Source organism: Pseudophryne corroboree, chromosome 5, assembly GCF_028390025.1.
Source record: "Pseudophryne corroboree isolate aPseCor3 chromosome 5, aPseCor3.hap2, whole genome shotgun sequence".
Taxonomy (NCBI): Eukaryota; Metazoa; Chordata; class Amphibia; order Anura; family Myobatrachidae; genus Pseudophryne; species Pseudophryne corroboree.
In genome coordinates, this window is record NC_086448.1 from 668,033,011 (window position 1) to 668,040,157 (window position 7,147).

The 7,147-nt window shown below is 45.2% G+C and overlaps 2 pseudogenes; both read right to left on the bottom strand.

Moving 5' to 3' along the window:
• Positions 1-1,686: 1,686 nt before the first annotated feature.
• Positions 1,687-1,804, bottom strand: LOC134931463 (5S ribosomal RNA; annotated as a pseudogene).
• Positions 1,805-1,953: 149 nt separating this feature from the next.
• LOC134930349 (5S ribosomal RNA) lies at positions 1,954-2,071 on the bottom strand (annotated as a pseudogene).
• Positions 2,072-7,147: the final 5,076 nt, after the last annotated feature.

Below are 7,147 nucleotides of genomic sequence, written 5' to 3' on the forward strand. Positions count from 1 at the left end.
ACCATTTCACAAAGAACCACTAAAAGGAAGGAAGCATTGCAAGAATACAAAGTGAGGACACTGTTTGATGGGCAACCATGTGGCACAATGGGAAATGGTTTTGTGTGGATGCCCCTTTAAAGTTACTCAAAGATCTGCAGCAACACAGGGAGAGAGTGGCACAGCAGGAGTTGAAGCCGAAATCCTGATCCAATCACATGGTTTTGATGCAGACCACTGATTGGACAGGGGCAGCCTGGGAGAAGAGAGCCTTGTGGGAAGAAGGAAGGTGGTGCAGAGCTGAGCGAGAGGATGTGTGGAAAGGCTTGCCACACGTGGATTTGAACAGTAGCAGAGAGACCAAGTGACAGCCATGGGATGTTGGATGGTGAGAGCAACACTGCCGGGTAAGCAGTTGTTGATACCGGCAGGCCTGGGCAGAGGGGCAGATGCTGTGGCCATCTTGGGATTGAAAGTAGCCATTAAGGACAGGCTGAGCAAGTGAACATCTCCGCTAAAGTGCCTAGTTCAAGGTTGATCGTAAAAGCAAAATCTTCCTCTAGTAGGTTAAACCATATGCACTGCAGGTGGAGCAGATGTAACATGCAGAGAGAGTTAGATTTGGGTGGGTGTGTTTAAACTGAAATCTAAATTGCAGTGTAAAACTAAAGCAGCCATTCTTTACCCTGCACAGAAACAATATAACTAGAGATGAGCGGGTTCAGTTCGTTGAGATCCGAACCCCCCCGAACTTCACCTATTTTACACGGGTACAAGGCACCCTCGGATCTTCCCGCCTTGCTTGGTTAACCCGAACGTGCCCGAACGTCATCATCCCGCTGTCGGATTCTTGTGAGATTCGTATTTTATATAAAGAGCCGCGCGTCGCCGCCATTTTCACTAGTGCATTGGAGATTGAACGGAGAGGACGTGGCTGCGTTCTCTCCCTGAAAAGCTCCGTATCTGTGCTCAGTGTGCTGCAAATATCTGTGCTCAGTGTGCTGCAAATATCTGTGCTCAGTGTGCTGAAAATATCTACGTTTTCTGCCTGAAAACGCTCCATATCTGTGCTCAGTGTGCTGAAAATATCTGTGCTCAGTGTGCTGCATTGTGGGGACCACCAGTATATAACTATAGTAGTATAGTACAGTAGGCCTTTGCTGTATCTTGCAGCTCTGTGTCAAGTATACTATCCATATCTGTGCTGCATTATTGTGAGCAGTATATAGTAGGACAGTGCCGCATTTTGGTGACCAACAGTATACATATAGTACAGTTGAAAAGAAGAGAAAAGACAAAAAACCCTTGTTTGGGAGCACTCGTTTGTAATAATTGGTATTAATAAAATAAAATAAATGGTATGTGTAATAAAACTTAACCTTTAATTGTTTCTTAAATAAAAAGAGATTAATGTGGAATGATTATGAGACTCGTGTCTGATGTTTGCAAAGAAACTTGTTTAACCTTTTTAGCAAATGAGGTACAAGTTATTGAGAAAAGGTGAAAATATCAGAAGCAATATGTTTGGTAAGTATCCTTGTGTTCTGATGAAGTAAATATATCCAGAACAATCACTGTGCATGCCTTGAAATGAAGGTATCAATAGAAGTATGATATGGTAGCAAGATTGAATGAACTGAATTTTTGTAAAAAAAGATATAAGGATGGAATTATGGATGGAATTATAGATGGAATTATAGAGAAAGGGGCCCACTGCACCTGGTATTCTCAGGAGGTTTCCCATCCTGATACTGACCAGGCCATACCTGCTTAGCTTCCGAGATCGGACAAGATCGGGCGCATTCAGGGTAGTATGGCCGTGGGCCTATTGTGAGAGATGTGGGGGGAGAAGATTGAAAAGGAGAGAGTTCACTCCTAATGTCCGTACTGTGCATAAGACAACCACGTGTAGTCCGGGAGTGTTTTTCCAAAAGCAGGAAATAGGGAATAGAAAGCGTTGGAGAATTAAAAAAGGGCCCACCGCACCTGGTATTCTCAGGAGGTTCTCCTTCCTAGTACTGACCAGGCCATGCCTGCTTAGCTTCCAAGATTGGACAAGATCGGGCGTATTCAGGGTAGTATGGCCGTGGGCCAGTATGGAGAAAATATATATGGAAGAGAAGAGTACACCGCTTAATGTACTTAACACTCAACCAGGGCCACTGATGGTTTCAAATGGTAACTCCGGACAAGGTGTGTCAAGATGGTTCTGAGTGTCTGGAATTGGTAAAAATATGGTGTGGTAGGTAAAGTATGGTAGATAGTGAAGCAGATGTGAATTATTCTATGATTAGAGCCAGAAATGCTAATAAGGAGCTCAATGCTATTTCACAACTGGTACTCTTCACCTTATATTCAGAGTGGGAACAGTTGATACCTAAGTGTCAATTATTCATTGATGAATACCAGGGAAAGCAAAAATTATTATATAAATGCTACCATAGATACATATATATGTGTTGAAATCATAAATTGCTACCTTAAATACATACATAGGTTGAGATAGCAACAGATAAAAATATATATATGTTTACCATGAATACACTTGTGTGTATAAATTACGGTTAGATATCTGTAGCTAATAGAACAACCTTGAGGGCATGGGCGGGTATTTAGAACATAATTGTACAGATTATTATATGCGAATATTTAGAACATAATTGTACAGATTATTATATGCGAATAGAACAAAAAATCACTGTTCAAAATAGAGAGTGTAGTGATAGATTTAGTATCTATTGTCACAACTATTGTATTTCTGGACAAAACAGCAGTATGTAGATGGTATTAAGTAGTGGACTTAAATGACATTGAGCACCAGTGATTCCTGCTGCATATTTAAACCCTGGCGATCTAGTGTCAATTAAGCCAGTATACAGTAGGTATTTAAGCAGCGGACTTAAACGTCAATATTGACTCCTGCTGTTCATTTAAACCATGGTGATCTAGTGTCAGTTTACCGCAGCCGCAAGGTGTGCGGCGAGTGTTGTCCAGGTCCCCTCTGTTCGCGATCCCGCTGCAGTGATGACCGCGGCCGCCCGCTTCCGGAATGGGCGTAGCCGCGATGACGTCGCTACGGACGTTCTCTCCTCGACGTACGTTTCACCTGTTAGGGCTTGGTCACGAGAACCTCTCACTCTCGCTCTCTTGTGGCCAGTACTTAAGGGTTAGAATGACCAATGAGTTTGTTACTTAGAATTGACTGACTGCTTGTTGAACCTATCAGGTCCCGAGTGGGATACCCTGTGGAATCCATTTTGGAAAAGGGAAAAAGGAAGGGAAAGGGAACGGGATGAGGAATAAACTAAAGTGATGAGAATATGAATGAAAGACTGTGTGAATTCTGGAATGAAAAAATTAATATTGATGGAATTGAAAAATGGGAGAAGGTGAAGTGAATTTGAATACATGTAGTAATGATAGTATTGGAAATAATGATGATAATTATAATGTTGAGAATATAATGAAATGAAAGTGAAAGGGTAAATAAAATGAAGTTGAAAATAAATAGAGAAATAACAATGAATTGATTTGAGTGCTGTATTATGATTGAGGTCTATCAGGAGGGTGAAAAAATGAGAAAATGGATTAAGATAGGATTTGAAATTAAATGGAGAGAAATAAATGGGAGTGAGTGAGGGAGTGCTGCGCAGGAGTGAAAGAGAATTAAGAGAATTGGAATTGGGCTGGTGGTGAAGAGGGTTGTGGCTTGAGTGTGAAGATGTGAGTGTGTAAATGTGTGAAGAATGTGGGTGCGAAGGGGGGGGGAAAGGGGGGCGGGGGAAATGTGTGACAGGGGGAAGGAGTGGAGGATGACATGAGGAAAATGGGTGAGTGGATGGGAATATCAGTGGGTATTAGTGTAGGATATTGACTACAAGGAGAGTGTTATGTGTAAGGGAGAAATATGGGTGAAAGTGACAGGGTCATGGGGAGAATGTGGCAGGTGAGATGAAATGTTAGGATTAAGTGTTGTGGAAAGGATGGAATGGGTTGTGTAAATACTGAGATGGAAAAGAAGGAGAGAGGAAAGGTGAAGAGAGGAACAAGAAATGAAAACAGGGGGGGAGAAGAAAAAGAATGGGGGGGGGGTTGGGAAAGGAGGGGAGGGGAAAGAGGGGAGGGGAGAAAAAAAAAGGGGGAAAAAAAAGGGGGGGGGGGTTTGGATAGGTGATTAGGAAAGCAGAGGGGAATATTGGAGAAGAAAAGAAAAAGAAGGCATGTTCATGGCTAGTGGTTCAGCTTCACATGAGGATGGAAGCACTCATCCTCCCGCTAGAAAACTGAAAAGAGTTAAGATGGCAAAAACACAGCAAAGAACTGTGCGTTCTTCTAAATCACAAATCCCCAAGGAGAGTCCAATTGTGTCGGTTGCGATGCCTGACCTTCCCAACACTGGACGGGAAGAGGTGGCGCCTTTCACCATTTGCACGCCCCCTGCAAGTGCTGGAAGGAGCACCCACAGTCCAGTTCCTGATAATCAAATTGAAGATGTCACTGTTGAAGTACACCAGGATGAGGATATGGGTGTTGCTGGCGCTGAGGAGGAAATTGACAAGGAGGATTCTGATGGTGAGGTGGTTTGTTTAAGTCAGGCACCCGGGGAGACACCTGTTGTCCGTGGAATGAATATGGCCATTGACATGCCTGGTCAAATTACAAAAAAAAATCACCTCTTCGGTGTGGAATTATTTTAACAGAAATGCGGACAACAGGTGTCAAGCCGTGTGTTGCCTTTGTCCAGCTGTAATAAGTAGGGGTAAGGATGTTAACCACCTAGGAACATCCTCCCTTATACATCACCTGGAGTGCATTCATCAGAAGTCATTGACAAGTTCAAAAACTTTGGGTGACAGCGGAAGCAGTCCACTGACAACTAAATCCCTTCTTCCTCTTGTACCCAAGCTCCAAGTGCAAACTATACCACCAACTCCCTCAGTGTCAATTTCCTCCTTAGACAGGAAAGCCAATAGTCCTGCAGGCCATGTCACTGGCAAGTCTGACGAGTCCTCTCCTGCCTGGGATTCCTCCGATGGATCCTTGAGTGTAACGCCTACTGCTCCTGGCTCTGCTGTTGTTGCTGCTGGGAGTCGATCATCATCCCAGAAGGGAAGTCGGAAGACCACTTGTACTACTTCCAGTAAGCAATTGACTGTCCAACAGTCCTTTGCGAGGAAGTTGAAATATCACAGCAGTCATCCTGTTGCAAAACGGATAACTCAGGCCTTGGCAGCTGTGTTGGTGTTAGACGTGCATCCGGTATCGGCCGTTAGTTCACAGGGACTTAGAGAATTTCTTGAGGTAGTGTGTCCCCGGTACCAAATGCCATCTAGGTTCCACTTCTCCAGGCAGGCAATACCAAGAATGTACACAGACGTCAGAAAAAGACTCACCAGTGTCCTAAAAAATGCAGTTGTACCCAATGTCCACTTAACCACGGACATGTGGACAAGTGGAGCAGGGCAGACTCAGGACTATATGACTGTGACAGCCCACTGGGTAGATGTATTGCCTCCCGCAGCAAGAACAGCAGCGGCGGCACCAGTAGCAGCATCTCGCAAACGCCAACTCGTTCCTAGGCACGCTACGCTTTGTATCACCGCTTTCCATAAGAGGCACACAGCTGACAACCTCTTACGGAAACTGAGGAACATTATCGCAGAATGGCTTACCCCAATTGGACTCTCCTGGGGATTTGTGACATCGGACAACGCCACCAATATTGTGCGTGCATTACATGTGGGCAAATTCCAGCACGTCCCATGTTTTGCACATACATTGAATTTGGTGGTGCAGAATTATTTAAAAAATGACAGGGGTGTGCAAGAGATGCTGTCGGTGGCCCGAAGAATTGCGGGTCACTTTCGGCATTCAGCCACCGCGTGTCGAAGACTGGAGCACCAGCAAACACTCCTGAACCTGCCCTGCCAACAGCTGAAGCAAGAGGTGGTAACGAGGTGGAATTCAACCCTCTATATGCTTCAGAAGATGGAGGAGCAGCAAAAGGCCATTCAAGCCTATACATCTGCCTACGATATAGGCAAAGGAGGGGGAATGCACCTGACTCAAGCGCAGTGGAGAATGATTTCAACGTTGGGCAAGGTTCTGCAACCCTTTGAACTTGCCACACGTGAAGTCAGTTCAGACACTGCCAGCCTGAGTCAGGTCATTCCCCTCATCAGGCTTTTGCAGAAGCAGCTGGAGAGATTGAAGGAGGAGATAAAACGGAGCGATTCCGCTAGGCATGTGGGACTTGTGGATGGAGCCCTTCATTCGCTTAACCAGGATTCACGGGTGGTCCAGCTGTTGAAATCAGAGCACTACATTTTGGCCACCGTGCTCGATCCTAGGTTTAAAGCCTATGTTGTATCTCTCTTTCCGGCAGACACAAGTCTGCAGAGGTTCAAAGACCTGCTGGTGAGAAAATTGTCAAGTCAAGCGGAATGTGACCCGTCAGCAGCTCCTCCTTCACATTCTCCCGCAACTGGGGCTGCGAGGAAAAGGCTAAGAATTCCGAGCCCACCCGCTGGCGGTGATGCAGGGCAGTCTGGAGCGAGTGCTGAAATCTGGTCCAGACTGAAGGACCTGCCAACGATTACTGACATGTCGTGTACTGTCACTGCATATGATTCTGTCACCATTGAAAGAATGGTGGAGGATTATATGAGTGACAGCATCCAAGTAGGCACGTCAGACAGTCCGTACATATACTGGCAGGAAAAAGAGGCAATTTGGAGGCCCTTGCACAAACTGGCTTTATTTTACCTAAGTTGCCCCCCTTCCAGTGTGTACTCCGAAAGAGTGTTTAGTGCAGCCGCTCACCTTGTCAGCAATCGGTGTACGAGGTTACTTCCAGAAAATGTGGAGAAGATGATGTTCATCAAAATGAATTATAATCAATTCCTCCATGGAGACATTCACCAGCAGCAATTGCCTCCAGAAAGTACACAGGGACCTGAGATGGTGGATTCCAGTGGGGACGAATTAATAATCTGTGAGGAGGGGGATGTACACAGTGAAAGGGGTGAGGAATCGGACGATGAGGAGGAGGTGGACATCTTGCGTCTTTAGAGCCAGTTTGTGCAAGGAGAGATTGATTGCTTCTTTTTTGGTGGGGGCCCAAACCAACCAGTCATTTCAGTCACAGTCGTGTGGCAGACCCTGTCGT